Source organism: Canis aureus, chromosome 8 (genome assembly GCF_053574225.1).
Source record: "Canis aureus isolate CA01 chromosome 8, VMU_Caureus_v.1.0, whole genome shotgun sequence".
NCBI lineage: Eukaryota > Metazoa > Chordata > Mammalia > Carnivora > Canidae > Canis > Canis aureus.
Genome location: NC_135618.1, coordinates 20,322,843 through 20,345,232, shown reverse-complemented (window position 1 = coordinate 20,345,232; position 22,390 = coordinate 20,322,843). Strand labels below are relative to the sequence as shown.

The window sequence follows — 22,390 nt, the reverse complement described above, 5'->3', positions numbered from 1 at the left end:
AGATGTCTATGTCTCAGAAAAATATTAGGGTGATATTATTCCTGGGAAGTTTAAAGTTTTTCTTTATGTTTTCTAAATTCTCTGCATTAAATATGTGTTTGTTCTTACTAAAAATATACAGTACATGTTACAAAAACAGTATTCTAGAAGATAACAGATTGTAAGTCCTGGGTGAGAAAGAGCATGGCCAATTGCAGATCTTACTCAACAGCCCTAGCAAGGACCTGGATAAGTCATTTAATTTGTCTCCTAGGCTTAAAGCTTCTTCACCCGCCCATCACCCAGCCTTGGAGTGAGGCCACAGACTCCCTGGGACCTCTCAGAGTTTAATAGTTTTATGAACACTGTATGTTAGGTACTACTTGCAGGTTCCATACATTACCTACCATGACATGCGTAACAGGAAGTGTTATGACACTTATAATGTCATGTCAACTAATGACAATAATAATAGCTGATATTGATTTACTGGTTTCTATTTACCAGGCACTATGTTAAGCATGTTAACATCTATCCAATCACGTTTATTTCTCCTTTATTGACTCCTCCCTTTTTCTCACATGTCCCAGTGGATCTGTCAGCAGTGGATATTGGGTCAATTCCTCCTTCACAGTATGTATAAATGCTAATCATTCCTCACCACCTCCTCCACAGCCACTTGAAGCCACCTGCTTCTTTTGAGCCTGAACACACTGGGCCTCCCAATTGGTCTTCCTGCTGCAACTTCTCTGCAGTCTTTTTCAACAGAGCAGTGTGTTAAAATGTAAATCACATAATTTTAGTAATTTGCTCAAAATCTTGTGATGTCTCCCCTTTCTGCTCAGAAGAAGAGCCAAATCCCCTATAACAATCTATAAGGCTCTATGTGATCTTTCCCACTCTTCCTTTGTGCGCCCCGAAATAAATCACCTTACCCGCTGACCTCATCATCTTTTATCCTACATCCGTATCACTTAGCTTTGTTCTGAACTGGCTTTCTTTTCTTCTTTTAAAAATATACATAGTTTCGGGACGCCTGGGTGGCTCAGCAGTTGAGTGTCTGCCTTCAGCTCAGGGTGTGATCCCAGGATCCAAGATCAAGTCCCACATCGAGCTCTCTGCAAGGAGCCTGCTTCTTCCTCTGCCTATGTCTCTGTCTCTGTCTCTCTGTGTCTCTCATGAATATATAAATACATCTTTTTAAAAATTTATAGTTTTAAAGGTATAAAATGTGGTGATTTGATATACTTACTCATAGTGAAATGATTACTACAGACAGGCTAATTAACATATCCTCACCTAGTTGTCATTTTTTAAAAAAGATTTTATTTATTCATGACAGACACACAGAGAGAGGCAGAGACACAGGCAGAGGGAGAAGCAGGCTCCATGCACCGGGAGCCCGACGTGGGATTCGATCCCGGGTCTCCAGGATCGCGCCCTGGGCCAAAGGCAGGCGCCAAACCGCTGCGCCACCCAGGGATCCCCTAATTGTCATTTTTTATGTGTGTGATGAGTGCCCTTAATATCTACTCTCTTGCACATTCCCAGTGTTCAGTACAGTTTTACAAAGTACAGTCAACATGCTTGCATACTACACCTCTATACCTATTCATCCTATATGATTGCAACTTTGTGCCCGTTGACCAGTACCTCCTCATTCTACCCTCCTCAACTTCCCCAGACCTGCAACCACCTTTCTACTCTATGATTCTGTGAGTTTGATCTTTGTTGTTGTTGTCGTTATTAATCCTACATATAAGTGAGACTGTACAGCATTTGTCTTTGTCTGGCCTATTTCACTTAGCATAATGTCTTAGAAGTTCATTGGTGTTGTTATAAATGGCAGCATTTCCTCCTTTCTTGGAGCTGAATAATACTCCATCGTGTGTGTATGTGTATGTGTGTGTGTGTGTGTATCTCATATCTACTGTATCCATTCATCCATTGGTGGATTCAGGTTGTTTCCAAATCTTGGATGGCACAATAAACAAAGGAGTCCAGATATCTCTTCAAGATTCTGATTTCATTTCCTTTGGCTCTATACCCAGACGTGGGGTAGCTGAATCATATAGTAATTCTATTTTTAATTTTTTGAGGAATCTCTATACTGTTTTCCATAATGGTTGTAACAGTTTACTTTCCCATCAACAGTATAAAGAGTTCCTTTTTCTCCACCCCTTTAGCAACAGTTGCTATCTCTTGTCCTTTTAATAATAGTCATCCTAACAGGTGTACGGTGGTATCTCATTGTGGTTTTGATTTGCTTCTCCCTGATGATTAGTGATGTTGTGCACCTTTTCATACATCTTTTGGCCATTTATATGTCTTCCTTGGAAAAACGTATATCCAGTTTCTTTGTCCATCTTTTTTAAAACTAGGTTGTTTTCTTGCTATTGAGTTCCTTATGTATTTTGAATATTAACCTCTTAGCAGACATATGGTATGAAAATATCTTCTCCTGTTCTGTAAGTAATCAGTTCTCACTTTTGATGGCTTCCTTTGCTGTGCAGAAGATTCTAGTTAAATAGAGTCCTAACCTGTCTATATTTCCTTTTGCTGCCTGTGCCTTTAGGGTCATATCTAAAAAAATCATTGCCTAGACCAATCTCAAGAAGCTCATCACCTATGTTTTCTTCTAATAGTTTTATTGTTTGAGGCCTTACATTTAAGTCTTTAATCCTTTTTGAGTCGATTTTTGTTTTTTTGGGTTTTTAAAATATTTTATTTATTTATTCATGAGAGACACACCAGAGAGCGAAACAGAGACACAAGCGGAGAGAGCAGCAGGCTCCATGCAGGGAGCTCTATGTGGGACTCCATCCCGGGGCTCCAGGACCACACCCTGGGCTGAAGGTGGAGCTAAACAGCTGAGCCACCCGGGCTGCCCTTGAGTTGATTTTTGTATGTGGTGTGAGATAAGGATCCGATTTTATTCCTCTGCCAGTTTTTCCAGTATCATTTATTGAAGAGACTGTCCTTTCCCCACTGTGTATTCTTGGCACTTTTGTCAAAGACCAATTGACCATAAAGGTGTGGATTTATTTCCGGGGTTTCTATTCTGCTCCATTGGTTTTTATGCCAATGCCATGCTACTTTGATTACTATAGTTTTGTAGTATATTTTTATATTAGGTAGTGTGATGCTTCCAATTTTTTTCTTTTTGCTCAAGATGGTTTATTCATAGTCTTTTATGGTTCCCTATGAATTTTAGGGTTGTTTTTCCATTTCTATGAAAAATGCCATTGAAATTTTGATAGGGATGCATTGAATCTGTAGATAGTTTTGGGTTATATGGGCATTTTAGTAGTACTAATTCTTCCAATCCTTGTGGTATATCTTTCCACTTATTGTGTTGTCTTCAACTTATTTCATCAATATTTTTGTTTTTAGTGTACAGATCTTTTACCACCTTTTTTTTTTTTTTTTTTGAGAGAGAGAGAAAGAGAACACATACATGCATGCAGGGGAGGGGCAGAGGGAGAGGAAGAGAGAGAATCTTAAGCAGGCCCCACACCCAGTGCAGAGCCTGATACAGGCTCATTCTCATGACCCTGAGATCATGACCTCAGCCAAAATCAAAAGTTGGATCTTAACCAATTGAGCCACCCAGGCACCCCAGATCTTTTACTGTCTTGATTAAATTTATTCCTAAGTATTTTATTTTTTGAAGCTATTGTAAATGGGATTGTTTCTTTAATGTATCTTTCTGATTGTTCATTGTTAGTGTATAAAAATGTCACTTATTTTTGTATATTGATTCTATATCCTGCAATTGTACTGAATTCATTGATTAGTTATAATAGATTTTTGAAGGGGTTTTTAAGATTTTCTATATCACGTCATCTGCAAACAGATAGTTTTAGCTCTTCTTTTTCAATGTGATGTCTTTTATTTCTCTTTCTTGCCTAATTGCTGTGGTTTGGACTTCCAATACTATGTCGAACTAGGGTGGTGAGAGTGGGCATCCTTATCGTGAAGGAAAAACTTTCAGTTTTTTACCATTGAGTATAGTATTAGCTGTGGGTTTGTCATATATAGGTTTTCTTGTGTTGAGATACATTCCTTCTACGTCTAATCTGTTGAGAGTTACTATCATGAAAAGGTATTGAATTCTGTCAAATGCTGTTCCTGCACCTATTAAGATGATCCTATGATTTTTATCCTTCATCCTGTTAATGTGGTCTCTCACATTTATTAACTTGCATATGTTGAGCCATCCTTGCATAGGGATAAATCCCACTTGATTATGATGTCTGATCCTTTTAATGTGCCACTGAATTCTGTTTGCTAGGATTTTGTTGAGGACTTTTGCATCTATGTTCATCAAGGATATTGGCCTATAATTTTCCTTACTTGTAGTGTCCTTGTCTGGCTTTAGTATCAGGGTATACTGGTTTCCAAATGAGTTTGGAAATGTTCCCTCCTGTTTAATATTTTGGAAGCTTTTTGTATTAATTTTTCACTAAAAGTTTGGTAAAATTCACTGGTGAAGTCATCAGGTTCTAGGCTTTTATTTGCTGGGAGGTTTTGATTACTAAAGCAATCTCCTTACTTGTTATTGATCCATTCAGACTTTGCTTTCTCATAACTGGTAGGTTGTGTGTTTCTTGGAATTTACCCCTTTCTTCTAGGTTGTCCAATTTGTTGGTGTATAAATGTTCATGGTAATCTCTTATGAGCCTTTGTATTTCTGTGGTCAGTTACAATGTTTCCTGTGTCATTTGTAATTTTATTCATTTGAATCTTTTTTTTTCTTAATTATCCCAGGTAAAGGTTTGTCTGTTTCATCTTTTCAAAAAACTGTGTTTTATTTCTATTGTTTTTCTAGTCTCTATTTCATTTATTTCTGTTCTAATCTTTATAGTTTCCTTCTATATGCTAATCTTAGATTTAATTTGTTCTTCTTTTTCTAATTCCTTGAGATGTGAAGGTAGATCTTTTCTTCCTTTTCTTAATGTAGGCATTTATTGCTATAAATGTCCCTCTTAGGACTGCTGCATCTCATAAATTTTGGTTTGTTATATTTCCACTTCCATTTGTCTTGAAATATATTTTTTAGATTTCCCTTTTGATTTCTTCTCTGATCTATTGGTTATTCAGATGTATGTTGTTTAATTTCCACCTAGTTGTGAATTTTCCAATTTTCCTCTTGTTCTTGATTTCTAGCTTCATGCTATTGTAGTCAGAAAAGATAGTTGGTATGATTTCAATTTTCTTCAACTTGCTAAGACATGTTTTGCGGCCTAACATAGGATCTGTCTTGGAGAATGTGTCATGTGTGCTTAAGAAGAATGTGTTAGATGATTTTCTGTCTGAATGGTCTATCCATTGTTGGAAACGCGATATTGAAGTCCTCTACTTTTAATTATGTTGCTATTTATCCCTTCAGCCTGTTAATATTTGCTTTATATATTTAGGTGCTCCAATTGACCCCTTTATCATTACATAGCAACCTTTCTTTCTTTTGAAAGTTTTTGACTTGCGGTCTATTTTATCTGAAATAAGTATACCCATTCTCCTCTCTTTGGGTTGCCATTTGCATAGAGTATCTTTTACCATCTTTTTACTTTTGGTCTATGTGTGTGCTTAAAGCTAAAGTGAATATCTTATAGGTAGCATATTGTTGCTATATTGAACCTATATTGTTGTTCATAGTATTCTCTTACAATCCTTTTTGTTTTTCAAATCAGTAGAGATGTCTCCTCTTTCATTCCCCACTGGAGCTGCGATTTTGTTTTAATGCAAAGATAATGTATAACTATAGAGCCTTGAGATATTTTTATTCAGGAAAACCAAGTGTCTGGAAATTAGTAAGATTTCTAAGGGACTCATTTAAGCTATGGAACCAGTGAGATGACTTACCTTAATGAGGGTTTGTTCCTGCAATGCAGGCTTCAATTCCTAGAAACTGTCCTGCAGACTGGGAAAATCAAAGGAAGTCTGACTTTCCTGGTCAGAGAGAGCATCTCAGTGTATCAGGAGTCTCATGACATGACCAGAAAAGGCATGAATCAGCACACAGAGCAGCTGGGAATTATCTGACAACATATGGAAACATTTCATGGGTAGAAATAATTTAAAAAGGAGGTTAAAGTTGTCATAAAATTAACCATCCTTATTCACATCCATGGTAAAATCTCGAAGGCCAGAATTCACTAACTCCTTGTTGCTTTCTTGAATTGTTTTCAGAAAGGCAGGTTAGAAGAAGGAAGGAAAAATCTTAAGGCTTCTCAATTTACACAAACCATGTAGCACAAGCAAAGCTGTTAATTATTAAATATCCAGCTAGGATTGATAAGCCTTTATTTGGGAATGAGCTAGAACATGTAGGAGAATGGTAATATGGGTCTAAGAATTGTTACTGATTAGGGGATATTCCAGTGCATTCAAAATATAACCGTTGAAGTTGAATGTATTACCTATTTTTCTTATAATTGCACAAATTAAAATTACCTATTCCTATCAAGTATGGGAAAACCAGGTTCTAAATCAGATATGTCATTCTGAGCTCTACCATAATACCAAAAATCAAGTGTTAGCTCCACGAGGGCAGATTTTTATTGTTTTAGCTGATAACTGTCCCAAACAGAGTGCTTTGTACAATGTAGGCGCCCAATGAATAGTTGTTGAATAAATAAATGATTAGTAGTCACTGCCTATCACTAAGGTTCCACTGTAAATAATAATAATGGAAACCGCCTTTTTGTGGAAGACATAGCATAGTTCAAAGGCAAAATAACCTCTCCTAGCAACTTCCAAAACGCAGCTATAAAACGCCCCCTGAAGGATTAGTCCCCTGAGTAATGAAGCACCCAATTCAAGGTTCCAAAAACTCAGCCTGTCGGAAATATCAGAGTCTTAAAACAATCATGTTTAAAAACACTGTTGTTTTAAGGATTTTCTTTGATTTAAATGTTGTTTCTCTTGGAAACGGCTTGTTATTTTTCTAAGCAAGTTAGGTCATTAAACTGGGCATACCGGGAAAAGGGAAAATTAAAGAAGACATTTTAAAAACAGAAACTATGGTTACTTTATTGTATATGTCTTGACAGAGTTTCTGCTGCCTTACATTTAATTTTACCGATAAATTCTTTTTATTAAAAATAGATTGAAAATATAATTTGAAATAAGTAATTTTAATAAGATATTTAATTGTACCCCCCAATGGTGTTAGCATGAGGAGTAAATGTTCTAATGAATATAAAGTACCTGAAATATACAAGACAACCATTAGATGTAGGATGTTTATTACTCTTGTGGTGGAGCCTATCCTTACTTAACATTTTGATATTTTTTTCATCATGTATTTTCTAAAGGTAGTTTGATTCTTTAAAACATTGCATTAAAATATTATTTGTCTTGATTACTAAGTTTTTGGGTTTCCCTAAATATTGTGCCTGACTGAGGCAAGTTCCTCACTTGCCTCACCCTAATCCTGGCTCTGGTTGGTGACTCTGTGATCCAGTGATGATTTAATCAATGTGTACCAGGTCTGAACCCCTTATATAGAAAACTGTTCCACCCTTGACCTTGTGGAGAAGCAGTATCATAGGAGTCATTTTGTGTCAATGACTACAGTTCTCCATTCTTTTTTTATACATATATTTGAACTATTCAATTGTATTTATTTTTTTAAGTTTTTATTTTAATTTAACTAACTGAGTTAACATACAGGGTTACATTAGTTCAAATGGCCTCCTTAATCCCCACCACCTGCCTATTTCATCCCCCACCTACCTCCCCTCTGGTGACTATCCGTTTATTCTCTCTAGTTAAGAGTGTGGTTCTTGATTTGTGTCTCATTTTTCCCCTTTGCTTGTTTTGTTTTTAAAATTTCACATATGAGTGAAATCATATGGTATTTGTCTTTCTCTGCCTGAATTGTTTTGATTAGCATGATTTTCTCTAGCTCCATTCATGTTGTTGCAAATGGCAAGATTTCATTCTTTTCTTTTCTATGGCCAAATAATACACACACACACGCGCGCGCACACACACACACACACACACTGCTTCTTTATTCATTCATCAATCAATGAACACTTGGGCAGCTTCCATATCTTAGCCATTAGAAATAAGGCTGCTATAAACATGTGAGTGCACATATCCCTTTGAATTAGCATTCTTGTAGTCTTACAGTAAATACCCTGTACCAGGGATGCCTGAGTGGCTCAGTGGTTGAGCGTCTGTCTTCGGCTCAGGGCGTGATCACACAGTTGCGTGATCCCATAGTCCCGGCATCGAGTCCCACATCTGGCTCCCAGCATGGAGCCTGCTTCTCCTTCTGCCTCTGTCTCTGCCTGCCTCTCATGAATAAATAAATAAAATCTTAAAAAAAAATAAGGTAATTCTATTTTTAGCTTTTTGAGGATCCTCCATACTGTTTCCCACAGTGGCTGCCCCATTTTGCATTCCCACCAAAGTGCAAGAGGGTTCCCCTTTCTCTACATCCTTATAAACACCTGTTGTTTCTTGTATTGTTGATTTCAGCCATTCTGACAGGTGTGAGGTGATATCTCATAGTTTCTTTAGAGATTTATTTATTTGAGACTGAGAGAGAATGAGTAGGAGGACCAGAGCGGGAGGGAAAGAGAATCTCAAGCAGACTCCACACTGAGTGCAGAACCTGATGAAGGGCTTGATCTCACAATCCTGATGTAACAACCTGAGCCAAAACCAAGAGTCAGACGCTCAACTGACTGTACCACCCAGGTGCCCCTCATAGTTTTGATTTCCATTTCCCTGATGATAAGTGATGAGCATCCTTTCATGTGTCTGTTGGCCATCTGTATGTCTTCTTTGGAGAAATGTCTATTCATGTCCCAAGGCCCTGGGATAACGACCTGAGTCAAAGGTAGACATTTAACCAACTGAGCCACCCAGGCTCCCATCAGTTCTTTATATATTTTGAATACTAACCCTTTATCAGATATGTCATTTGCAAATATCTTCTCCCATTCCATAGGCTTTTAGTTTTCTTGTTTCCTTTGCTGTGCAGAAGCTTTTTATTTTGGTGTAGTCCCAATAGTTTGTTTTTGCTCTTGTTTCTCTTGCCACAGGAGACATGTCTTGAAAGAAGTTGCTATTATAAAACTAAGCCAATGAACAGTGAGGGAAAAAAGCCAAATATCTTTATCAAAATCTTTATTATGCCATTAGGTATGATCCTGGGTAGCCATGATAAGCCATAGACATGCCAAAGATATGAGGGATTTAAAAGAATGAGGTGGCTGGGTAGCTTAGTCAGTTGAGCACCTGACTCTTGATTTCAGCCGGGGTCATGATCTCAGGGTCATGGGATTGAGCCCCTGTACCAATCCCCTGCACAAAGCCCTCATATGTAGCTCAGTCTGCTTGTCCCTCTCCCTTCTGCTGGTTGCTTTCTCTCTCCCTCTCTCCCTCTCTCTTTAATGAATGAATAAACAAAGCCTTTAAAAAAAGAGTAAGCAGAGGAAGCCAGTCAGCTTATAGAATAAAATGGTGCAGTAATTCAGAAAAGCAGATGCCTGAGGAAAGTGGCCTCTGCTCCTTATAGATTTCTAGTTCCTGGTTCCTTTTCCCATGGGGCTCAGCCATACTATAGCTTCTGCTCTTGAATTCCTATACAATTCCTGATTTCATGATACCTCGTGTTCATCTTTAAAAATTGATTCTTCTTTTCTTAAGCTAGCTCCAGTTAACTAGAACAATTAGCTGTATTTGTTACAGTCAGAATCTGCCCAAGTGGAGTGGCCCTGCCAATCTTGGAGTCAAATGATATTCTACATCTCATGGAGAGTTGAGACCCTTGTAGGAAATAGGATGTCAGGTGATCAAAGCCAATTTGATTTGCCCTCTAGGTACAAATACACCAGGAGAGAATTAAAAGCAGTTTTCCTAAGAGGTTTTGACAGTAAATAAGCAGAGCTAATAGTTTGCCACGACAGTTTCCTGGGGAATATGTTGATCTAAGAAGTAAATATGGTCACTGACCAATCAAGTTGACCTACAGGCTCTGTGTGCTAGGCCAGTGTTCTTGCCTGAGGGGGTCTTCCATTTTGAGTGCTATAAAAGCAAGGTAATCTTCCATTTGGATAAAGATGAAAGACTTGGAGGATTACCCTTTTGCCCTTCATTTACCACAAAGAATAAAGGCTTTCTAGGCAGGATGAAAGAAGTCATTAGGAAAGAAGCCAGGAAAAGGATTCCAAAAGAAAGTGTCAAGAAACTAGCTATTGGGGGGAAGTTAGAACAGAAGTGAAATAGAGAGAATTTGATGCCTGTGGTAGGACAATTCTCTGAGGACCAAGTTGGGATTATCTGAATGCATCAGGGGTACCAAAAGGAGAGGAACCAACTTGGCAGCCTCAGTGTGGGAGATCTTGTTAGAGCTAGAAGATAAAAATGTTTCTCAGGGAAATCTGGATTGGGAAAGAATATATATTTATGCTTTACTGCTGAGAAGAGGGGGGAAAACCCACTTTGCTCTTTCCAGGAGCATGTGAGGTGGTGCCATGTACTTCCAGAGTCAAGGAAGGTCATGTTCTCACAAAACAAGGAACAGATATGACAAAAAGTGAACACAAGTATCTCTAAGTTTAAAGAAGGAAGTAATACTCAACCATGCCCCACCACACAGAAAGAATCAACTTAAACAATTTATTTTATTAGTTTTTTTCCATGCATTTACTGAGCTGAGCTAAGAATATATGCTGATTTTTAGGTGCCATTTAATTCAAGAATATTCACAAATCACTTAATTTAGGAAGAGGCATTTAATGATATATAATGTCTGTCCCCAGATGATTTATTGTCTTTCTTCATGAAAAAAAAAAAATTCCAACAAGTTAGGTCATTTAACACGATGCCTAAAGACGCATAAAAATAATTTCTCAAGTTCTTTAGCAATGAAAAAGTTCATTATGTCATTCTTTGCAATACTGCTTTTGTGGAGAGGGAGAGAAAAGACCTTTTGTTTAGTAATTCTCTTGGCACAGGGGCTTCACTATGTAATAAGCTTAGCCATTGTTAGAAAAATCTAGACAAGAACAGCACCAGTTATTGTTATAAATGATCATCAAACAAGGCAAGAGATTCCATATGAACTGTAGGTTAAAGGATATGGCTTGAGAAATATATTTCTTGGTACTAAGAGAGGAATAGAGCCAGCAGAGGAATAGCTAAGTTAACACTTTAGGGCTGTGTCACTTTGGATGCGTTTTCAACTGTAAGTGACAAATTTCTGACTCATATGTATTAAATAATACATATAGCATGACGGTGCAGGCCCAGGTTTGGTTAATTTAGTGAACCAATAATGTCAGCAAGGACCCAGATTCTTCACACCTTCTGGCTTTGCCTTCCTAGGTATATTGGCATGGTGGTTAGGCCAGCTCCCCTCGCAGCTGTGGAATAACGAGACATGGCAACCAGGGAAGAGGAGCCTGTCTTCTAGTGGGTATCTCTATTTAAGAGAGGGGAAACTCTTTCCAGAAATCTCCACCTACAGATTCCCTTATGTCTTATTGGGGTGAGGGTGGGGGATTACGTCACACGGCCATATCTAAACCAATCGCAGACTGGAGGTAGCCTAATCACAGTCCAAACCCTGTGTTTGGATATGGAATTAACTTTCTTTGAAGCCCGTGGCTATGTAAGGAGTTGGAGATGAGCAAATTCGGGGTGATTTTGGAAAGGAGGAAGGGAGCTGTTGGTTGTCACCAACGATGTATCTCACAAGGGCTGAGTGGCCTCTGAGCTATACAAGGTCCCAGGTGGCACACACAATTTACTGAATTTTTTAATATGGTTCCTAACTGTGAAAGGAAGTCATGCTCCTATGTACATGTGTGTTATTAATTTGATTCTTTTATCAGCTGGTCAGTGCATGTCTTCAAATAATGTCCAAGAAAAGACCATGGGCTGATCTATTTTCTGAGTCCTTGACTATCTGCAGGTGTTCTTCTATTGCCTTTATCATTGATGACATAGTTAGATGTAAAATTATAGATCATAATCCTTCCCCATCAAAAGTTTATAGATGTGGTTGTGTTGTTTTCCAGTAGTTAGCATTGAAGAGCAGTCAGAGATTGGACTAATTATTCTCCTTTATAATTAAATTATTATTATTTTTAAACCTGAGTTCTGAAGGATTCTTTATCTTTTCAATTTAAAAATGTGCTCAAGATACACCTAGATGTGGGTCATTTTTTAAAAATTTTATCTAGGGTATAATGAGTCCCATCAGTCTGCATACTCAAAGGATTTTCATCACAAGAAAGCAATTTTTAATTATGTTGGATTTGTCTCAGTTTCTCCTGTTCTTATTGTGCTTATGAGGTGGAATCATGTTTCTGTCCTCTCTCCACCATTATTTCTTCATTCTGTTCCATATCATAGAATATCTCGGATATGATCTTCAGAACATTCACTCACTTTTACACAAGATGAGTGCTGCTCTTTATTCATTCCAATTGAATTTCATGCTATATTTTTTGATATGAAACTTATGATTTCGGTATTGTTAATATTCTTAATTATCTCGCCTATCTCTCCCTGCTATTCATCTCACTCCATTGTCTTTGCATCCCATTCTTTTCTCTGTGACTATATGGCACCTCTTCCTAGAAGCTGTGTCTTCTTACATCTTTCTGAGGATATTACACAGTTTTCTAAAAATGTTTGCTGGTTCTCTGCAGGAGGTCATTTTCAGAGGAATGTTCCTCATCTGGTCTTCTGTGTAATTGTTTTTCGTGTTTCCAATGACAGTTTTTCTGATTACTCATTTTTGAATGAAAAGACAAAAAACTAGTTTCGGATTCACCCACAGACAGGGTGTGTAGATTTTATCTGGTCCTGTTGATTGGACACTTGGGTAATGATGGAATCTTCTCAGATTTATAGTTTGATGAGAATAGGTGTCTGCCCAATTCTGATCATTCAGCTAGCATTTAACTAGCATTCCTATAGCATGGCTCTGCTGTGCCGAGTTCCTTCCTCCAGGTCTTGTTCTATGATGTCCTCCTCACTGTGTATAGCTACGGAGCATTCTTTCCATACTCAGCAACAGCATTTTATTTCTGGGGCTATTCCTTCGAGAATCCAATGCACCTGGCATCCCCCCACCCCCACCCCATCTCATATACTTCCTGAATTAGTCTCTGAATGAATGTTGAAAGATGAAGATGGCAAAAAATATTTGAATCAACTCAAAATCTAACATCTACATGGTAAAGGGATAACTACCAAGTTTCTTGTGGTGTAGACTCCAGGTCTCTGAGTAGGGGAATAGAGTAGTCAGGAGGAACAAAACTTCTTTCCACTTTCTTTTAAAAGGTCAGAGAGCCTCTATTTTTTTCTTTTCTTTTTTAAGATTTTATTTATTTATTCATGAGAGACACACAGAGAGGGGCAGAGACACAGGCAGAGGGAGAAGCAGGTTCCTCATGGGGGAGGCTGATGCAAGACTCGATCCCAGGACCCTGGGATCACAACCTGAGCCAAAAGCAGACATTCAACGACTATGCCACCCAGGCTTCCTAAGCCTCTATTTCTTGAGAAAAGGCAAGACTGTTAGCCAAGTGTTTTTTCCTGCTCATTTAAAAAAATGTAAGTAAAAATTCCTTTTAGATTTTAGCAAGTGGTTTTATTATGTTGGTCTTAGCTTTTGGTGGTAAATGGGATTTTTATATTTGTGTCTTCCTGGGTACTTTAGAAAAAACTTAGGCAAGTTTCTACCAGGGCAGTGAGTCTGGTGCTGTTTAAAATTAGAAGTAAAAAACAAATGTTTTAGTTGACCCAAACTGAGTATAAGCCAATAATGTACTTGGCTGCTAAAAAAGAGGGGGGCGGGTGACAGCTATCTTAATACACAAACCAAGGTTCGAAGTATTCTCACTGCATTCTCTCAGATGTAACTGGGAGTTTGGGGTCCACTTATGGCCCCTATTATTAATGAAACTGTGAAGCGTTCTTGATAACTAAGAGCAAGTTCACACACAGATAACTAGGATGCTAGAAGTCTGTGTATCATGTTGATGGAGTAGAGTTAGTTAACTTTTAAAAAGAAATGATGTGGGCAGGGAATGGACTGACCTGATAACTGGGATAAAATATTCGAACGGAGGTCATGAGAAAGGGATTGTATTTATTCTGCTTTGCCCGGAAGAGCAGAACAAGGATCACTTGGAGAAAGCTACCAAAAGGTGGATTTGGGATCCCTGGGTGGCGCAGCGGTTTGGCGCCTGCCTTTGGCCCAGGGCGTGATCCTGGAGACCCGGGGTCGAATCCCACGTCAGGCTCCCGGTGCATGGAGCCTGCTTCTCCCTCTGCCTGTGTCTCTGCCTCTCTCTCTCTCTCTCTGTGTGACTATCATAAATAAATAAATAAATAAATAAATAAACAAACAAACAAATAAATAAATAAACAAACCAAAGGTGAATTTGGCTCAAGGTACAGTTGGCTGGTGGTGGAGTGGGCACCTCATAAACAAGACTGTAAACTGCCTGGCTCTTTCCAGAAGATCCTGGTCAAGAAGATCCTGGCTGATCACCTACCAAGGAAGCTGTGAGAGAAATTCTGATGTTGAGTCAGAAGTTGGGTGATCCTGTGATCCACAGTTGAATGATCTTGGTTTTAGAGTTTCCTCCTTGAGGTTTGTGTCTTTAAGGTTGGACGAATGACTTGGTTTCTCCCCCAAGGAACTCGCTGAACAGTGAGACCTCGGCTGCTCCCGACTGGAGCCCGTGCAGATAGAGGCGGCCCCCGGGAGGCGGGTTCACTCCGGCTTGGGCCCGACCGTCCGGTCCCCACCCCATAGCGGCCCACACTGCTTCAGAGGCAGAGCAGGGACGGGAATGGGAGCAACAGGTGGCGGACACGTAGTCCTCACCGCGGCCCCAGGAGGCTGCGTCCCAAGGAACCCGAGACCAAAAGGGACCAGACAACTTGCCAAGAACAAGACGACATTGATTCGTGGAGCCAGCGGAGGCCCGCGGCTCGGTGTGACAGCGCTCGTGGAGCTCGTGGAGCTGAATTCGCATTTTCTAACGATGCACTTAGTCACCCTTGACATGGCAGACATACAGGACATACAGGACATACAGAATAAAAACAGCTATTTTTATTTGGTCTTGGAGTGACTGGGGGGGGCGGGGACAGCGGCCCGGGGCGCTCCGGCTCCATGGGCGAGTCAGGGCTCGGGCCCTGGCCTGACTCCGCAGCTCACGCCGACCTCCTGGGGAGCAGAAGCACCTCTGTCCTGTTACTGGGGGTTGCTTTGTTGCTTTTGTGCTCCTGAATAAGGCAGGAGCGCGGACGGCGTGACCGAGCCCATTTCCCGAGGCCCCGCCCCCCGCCTGCAGGTGCCACGGCTCCGTCCACGGGCGAGCCCCCCCAGCCCCCCGCGCCCCGCCTGCTGCTGCCCGGGGGGCCGCTGCCGTCAGCGTGGGCAAGGCTGGAGCTCGTCTTTTCCTTTCCTCTTGCAAACAAGACCGCCTCCCGTGGCCGTGCTGTTGGGCTCCCGGTCCCAGCTGCATCAGGAGTCGGTTCCCGGAAAGCGGCCCAAGCAGGGGCTCTCCACCGCGTCCCGTAATGGCAGGGTTCACGTCATTTTCCATTGGTTTTGGACCGTGATGCACAGTCCTTTGGGGATGTTCTCAAGTTCAGGCTCCTTCAGAGCCAGGAGAGAAAAGCCCAACAGCAAAACAAGTGGAAAGTAAGAGAATACTGGCCACGTGGCCCTGAGTCTCCTCTGAAATGCCTGCTCGTTTCTGTGTTTTGTTTCTGGAAGGTTATAAAGGGTCTTCCTAATACTGGGTCTAATGTTTCCCCCGCCCCGCCCCCGCCCCCGTTATCAATCCTCCTGGCCTGTCTTTGAATGTTGAACACCGCTGAGCACGTCTTTTCTGCTTGAGGCTGCTTCTCCCTTGATCTCCGTAACTGTTTCCTTGCCCACCCCTCTTCTTTCCGTAGCTGAGCTGAGCATCCCGCCTCTGTATCCCCTTTGCCCTGCCATTCCCTTTCAAACTGCTGTTCCTCAGGGGGCCTCTGTGGTGAACCAATCTTCAATAACAAATAGTTCCAAAAATCATAATGGCTCGATCATGAAAGAAGTTAATTTCTTACTCATGTATTGGTACACAGTGGCTTTTCCTGTTGGCAGGTGGATTTCTTCCACCTGAGGCACCAGACTCCTCGCTCTATGGCTCCACCACCCCCCTAGACTCGAGGGCCTCACTGTTACCTGTATCCCGCCAGACAAAAAAAAAGGAAGAGAAAAATGGAGACGGCATATCTGATTTAAGGCTTTGGGCTGGAAGTGGGGCACCTGGGTGGCTCAGTTGGTTGAGTGTCTGACCAGCTTGGGTCATGGTCTCCGGGTCCTGGGATCCAGCCACATGGTGAGCCCCACATTGGGCTCCCTGCTCAGCGGGCAGTCTGCTTCTTTCTCTCCCTCTGTCCCTCCTCCCACTTGTGCTCTCTGTCTCTCCCACAAATAAATAAATTCTTAAAAAAAAAAAAAAAAAAAAAAAAAGACTTTGGCCTGGAAGTGACAGACATCACTTCTGCTCATTCTCCATAGGCGAGAACTAGTCATGTGGCCCCTTCTGGATGCAAGGAGGGCTGGAAAATACGGTTCATGGCTAGGAAGCTGCTTCCCCAGCAACAAGTCTATCCCATGGTCGGGAAGGGGGACTTTGGTATGCAGCTGGCCCTCTCTGCCACAGCCTTGGAGTTCTCTCACCAGACTGACCCTTGGTGACCTACTCATCCATTTCTGTCATTTCCTTCTTTACCTCAGGATTCATGACTCTGAAGTCTCCATCTCCCCATCTTTCCCCATCCAAAGCTGGCTCATTCTGGCCCTCCCCAGTTCTGTCAGTGGATCACCATTCTTCTGGCATCATCCATAATCCTTGCTTTTCCTCTGGGCTCCCAACCAGTGCCTTCCTGAGTCCTTGCTCATTCGTCCTTTCTCCTGACTTCAGCCCCCTACTTCTCTGATCTCTTTAGAATGCTTTTGACAGGCTAATCTTTCTAGAACACTTTAATTATGTCACTGCCAAAAATTCTCTTTAAGAACCTATGATTCCTTGTTGCCACTTTAGAACCATGAAGCAGTTTTAAATAGCAACAGCCTATAAATAAGACAGCTTATTAGGCAAAACAGTTATTTTTTTTAATCAGGGCAAGTCGAGTTCAGAGTGATGAGGTATAACAACTGACAGACAAGGAAGCAAGAAATCGTAATTCCATCTTACCTTTTACCTCTAACCAGATCTCTGAGACTCCATTTTCATTTTGTAAAACTAAGAAGGTAGTATTTTTCCTATTTGAAATCCATGCACAGACAATCTCTTCTGGTTCCTTCCAGTACAAGGATCAATGATTCTAAAAATGCAAACCCCCTCCCTGCCTAATTTTTTAGGACCCTCCATTGTTTTTTTTTTTTTTTTAAGATTTTATTTATTTGTTCATGAGAGACACAGAGAGAGAGGCAGAGACATAGGCAGAGGGAGAAGCAGACTCTCTGCCGAAGAGCCTGATGAGGAACTCGAACCCAGGACTTTGAGATCACGTCCTGAGCCAAAGGCAGATACTCAACCACTGAGCCACCCACTCACACCTTCCTAAATGCTTTCTCTATTCCGTCAACCTGTTTCCTCTCTGTGTCCCAGACATGCTGAGCGTAGCCTGGGCCCGCATGAGTGCCGTGCTGCTTCCCCTGCCCAGGATCTCTTCCCCCTGCTCTCTGCCCATGGAAGGCCCACCTGTTCCGTAGGCACTGCCAGGAGCCGGCCTGGGCCATCTTGGAGGATTTGAGGCATTTAGAAGGACACGGCCACCCCACCTGACCTTGCCGCTTAGGAGCTCTGTGACCTCAGTAACACATGTAAATTTTGCTTTGTAAGATGCCCTCTCTATATAATTTAGCCCTCTGATTGTTTCGTGAGTTAGTTTTGTTTCCCCAGGTAACTGGCTGGCTGGTTGATGATTGATCGATGGATTGATTGACTTCATCAGTCAACAAGCCTCGGCATAAGTTTGAACCACGTGAAGTTGCTGATAAATTTGACTGCTTTTGACCTACAAAGAAATGGCAATTTCCTATGTAAACCTAATAAGTATTCTAAAAATATTTTGTTATTCTTTCCACTCAACTTAGTCCAATTCTCCAACGCAGGGGAATCCAACATCTGGGATAAGAGTCAAAATTCTGGTGGAGGTAATTGTTACTTTTTTTTTTTTGCTGATCATTTTCTGTGCTGTGATTTGGGGGGGAAGAGCTGCCCCCAGAGGAGTGGCACATTGTGTCTCTCTCTGAGGTGGGGCTATGCTTTCATGTGCACTAGACCAAAGGCCTGTGGGATCTGTAAGGACAGATTTGAGGCCCAAGTCTTGGCCACTGGCCCTTCCTACCTTAACTTTTCATAAAGGAATTAGAGTCACTGAGTGAAGACCTTAGGAACCCAGGTCCTTTCCTTGTTTCCTGTTGGTCCCTAGGATTCAGCGCTCTTTAGAAATTAATAACACAGTCACTCTGCAGCACATGAAGGGTTTTGGCAGGGGAGATAGCATGAGTTTTGGAATCAAATCCTATCTCTGCCACTTATTAGCAATATAAACTTGGACAAGTTACTTAATTTCTTGAACCCTCAATCATGTTATCTGGAAGAGGGGGATGAAAAATGCTTGACCAATCTTTTTGGTTTAGAACCCCTTCAGATGTTTTATCTAAAATGCTTGCCCTTTTTACTGCAACAGCCCAAGGCTAGTGACTAGTTCAAGACCTGGGCTCGCTCTTTTCCTCTTATCCAAGTACTCATGCTCCCCACCTTCCTGGGCTCCTCCTGCACAAAAAATACTAAAATGAGATTTCAACATAACATTGGGTTTTTTTATTATATGATTGTTTATTACATGGAGCAAATCAAGTTCTAGAATCATATTGGGAAAGGCTACTTACCAGCCAGAGTCAACAGCGACAGCCTGACCTGTTTCTATACGTGATAATTATTCAGTGAAAATTTGTAAATGTCGGGCAGCCCGGGTGGCTCAGTGGTTTAGCGCTGCCTTCATCCCAGGGCATGATCCTGGGGACCCGGGATTGAGTCCCACGTGGGGCTCCCTGCATGGAGCCTGCTTCTCCCTCTTTGCCTCTCTCTCTCTCTCTCTCTCTCTCTCTCTGTGTGTGTGTCTCTCATTAATAAATAAATAAAATCTTTAAAAATTTTTTTGTAAATATCTATTATTTCACAAATGAAGCATAGAAGCTGTGGCTATTCTTCACATACTAGAGACAGGAAGCTGAGGAGCAGAAGTGTGCATGGAAGCAGAAGCTTCCATGGGTCAAGTGTGGGGGTCTCCTGAATCCCAGGCTGGGATGCTGACCGCAGGCCATCCTCCTCCCATGGTGCATGGCCTCCAGACTCCCTGGACATTGGCCCTCCCCCTCACTCCCTCATGCCATCGCTTGCCCTGGCAGAGAACACTGCCAAGTTGTGCTTTTGCAGAGGAGGGAAGGCTATGATTTATCTGTTCAAGCACTCCTTCATTCATCCTGATCTTGTTGTTGTTTGGCAGAGCCAGAAAGTAGGGCAAGTCCAGGGTGTCACTGGCATCTCAAGCCTCTGGGATTTCCTTGTGGGCCTCGGAGCTGAGAGATCCCAGAAAGTCTAAAGCTTTTCTACCATTTGCCTGTAACTGAGTTTGATGACATGGGTTTCTTCTAGGTCCCCCAGATGCTTAGAGTGGGTCCAACTTACACTGGAAAGGATCCAGCAGGATCCCAGACTGATCCACACCCATAATTCCCGGAGCTAAGTGACTCAGGGTTTCAGAAGATACCTCTGTGCTAACTCACACATCCTCCCTCCCTCCAACCCCTGCCCTGCTCCATGAGGAAAGTGTATTACACATGAAGGGCTGTGTCACCTGTGGGCTGGGAACAAGTTCTAGGCCTTCCCATCCAGCTTTCACTTAAATCCTGGGGTTCACAATGCAAGCTGGCATTCTGTTACCCCGTTTCCAGCCAGAGTATAATGACATCACCACAATCCATGAAGACTCCTTAGTGGGTCATGATGTCCTTGGCCACTCTCTCTCCTTAGCCACTTTTAAATGTGTTAACTAAAGGAGAGAAGAAGCGTTGATGGTATATATGGAATGTGGGGTAAAGAAGGGTATCTACACAGCCCAGGGGCTGACCTGCAGGAGCCTGTGGACTTGGCTCTCAGTCACACATTGAACAGGTGTGCACACAGCGACCTCAGTCCAAGGGTCTTTCTGGGGCCAGTCTCTATGCTCCAGACCTTTAAGCTGAGCCCTGTTCCAGTCCACCAGTGACACAGCCCCTGGTGAAACAGCCTACTCCCCTGGGGGTGATTTCGCACTGAGGAATCTTCTGAAGCCTTGAGTCAAAAGTCACTGCCTCAGCCACAGGCATCTCAGAAGACGAGCTTCTGGTTTCAGCTGAGCACAGGCTGTGGACACCGAGAACAAGCGTGTTACCCAGACAAGGGGAGGGCCCTCTGTTCAGAAACGTGCTGACAGTAACAGACATCCCTGCTGCAACTTTTTAAGTGGAAGAGCAAATGCCGTGTGCGCAGAACCCTGGCAGTTTGATGATTTCCAAAGTTACTGTTATTTATATATATTTACATATACATTTATATATAGTTTACATATACGTTTTGCATGTTCTGAGGTGGATGCTGCAGGGCACAAGTTTTGGAAACAGGCACAAAACTTTTAAGCAGCTTCTCATCTTTCATGTACATGTGCCTACCTTTGGCTCACAATGTATGTTTACTGCTAGATTTTTGTTATATTAATAAACCACAAGTTGATGTAAATGTCCATTTACAGAAGAACGATTAGGTAAATTGTTATGCAATGGGATAATCTCTAGCCATTAAAAATCAGACTAATGACATAAAGAAGTACTTAAGATATCTTGCTAAGTAAGAAGAAAAAGACTAAAATATTATATGAATTGCATTTTGAACCCCTCCCCACATAAAACCAACAGAGAGCAATGTATAACATGGATACATTTTTATATACTGAAAAATACTAACCTGATATATGCCAAGATTTATGTAGTTATGTCTCCTCTTATGTTTTTCTACAGTGGTTATGTATTAATCTTATAATTAAAAAATGTTATTGCTTTCTAAAAAGGACACTTAGAAATTGTTTATTTTGGAAACTTAGGGGGAAGACTCTGGATCTTCTACCAACATACGCAAACTGTGCACTGAAGTCAAGTGCTGATGACGTGAGTTGAGTCCAGGGGATGCAGGCCAAGGATTGTCGGTCACAGCTGCAAACTTCCCCTTCATATCCTTGAGCTGATTAGTCCCCAGATCAACCAATAAAGTCAAGTCATATGCTTTGTTCATAAAGGCAGCATAACTCACATTCTTTGTTTTAAAAAAGATGTTACTTATTTATTGGAGAGAGACAGGGAGAGTGAGCACAAGCAGGGGGACGGAGAGAGGGACAAGCAGACCCCCCCACTGAGCACGGAGCCCAACGTGGGGCTGGATCCCAGGACTCTGGGATCATGACGGAGCTGAAGGCAGTCACTTAACTTACTGAGCCTCTGTAACTCAAATTCTTTCTTTTTTGTTTTAAGGATTATCATTTCTTAATGTAAATTCAATTAATTAACATATAGTGTAGTATTAGTTTTAGAGATACAGTTCAGTGACTCATTAGTCTTATATAATACCCAGTTTTCATTACGTCATGTGCCCTCCTTAATGCCCATCACCCAGTTACCTCATCCTCCCCACTCCCTCCCCTCCAGCAACCCTCAGTTTGTTACCTAGGATTAAGAGTCTCAAAATAAAAAATAAAATAATTAAAAAAAAATAAAAGTCTCCTGGCTGCCTGGGTGGCTCAGTCAGTTCAGTGTCTGCCTTTGGCTCAGGTCATGATCTCAGCGTCCTGGGATTGAGTCCTGCATCCAGCTTCCTGCTTGGCAGGGAATCTGCTTCTCCCTGTACCCCTCCTCTCTGCTTGTGATCTCTCTCTCAAATAAATAAGTAAAATCATTTAAAAAACCAGAGTCTCTATGGTCTGTCTCCCTCTCTGATTTCTTCTTGTTTTATTTTTCCCTCCCTTCCCCTATGATACCTGTTTTGGTATGTGAGTGGAATTATTTGATAATTGTCTTTTTCTGATTGATTTTTTTCACTTAGCATAATACCCTCTAGTTCCATCCATGTCATTGCAAATGGCAAGATTTCTTTCTTTCTTTCTTTCTTTCTTTCTTTCTTTCTTTCTTTCTTTCTTTCTTTCTTTCCTTTCTTTCTTTCTTTCTTTCTTTCTTTCTTCTTTCTTTCTTTCTTTCTTTCTTTCTTTCTCTCTTTTTTTTATGGCTGAGTAGTAGTCCATTGTATATAAATACCACCTCTTCTTC

General features: G+C 41.3%; 2 long non-coding RNA genes across 7 annotated transcripts in view; one reads left to right on the top strand and one right to left on the bottom strand.

Moving 5' to 3' along the window:
* Positions 1-22,390, top strand: part of LOC144318440 (uncharacterized) — a 49,172-nt gene that overhangs the window by 16,398 nt on the left and 10,384 nt on the right. The window contains exons 3-4 of one of the 4 annotated variants that reach the window (XR_013384341.1): positions 18,128-18,187; positions 21,178-21,241. The exons of 1 other annotated variant lie outside the window; for it this stretch is intronic. This is a non-coding gene — a long non-coding RNA (uncharacterized LOC144318440). Of the gene's footprint in view, positions 1-17,039; positions 17,279-18,127; positions 18,188-21,177; positions 21,242-22,390 lie in introns of those variants that run through there. 2 more of the 4 variants (XR_013384340.1, XR_013384342.1) reach the window with 2 other exon arrangements.
* On the bottom strand, positions 15,063-17,084 carry LOC144318441 (uncharacterized). Of its 3 annotated transcripts, none has more exons than XR_013384344.1 (3): positions 16,758-16,991; positions 16,087-16,204; positions 15,063-15,255 (listed from the first exon to the last, which is right to left on the bottom strand). It is a non-coding gene; the product is annotated as an uncharacterized LOC144318441 (long non-coding RNA). The 3 variants fall into 3 exon arrangements; XR_013384345.1 differs by having other exon boundaries at positions 15,063-15,196; XR_013384343.1 differs by lacking the exon at positions 15,063-15,255 and having other exon boundaries at positions 16,059-16,204; positions 16,758-17,084.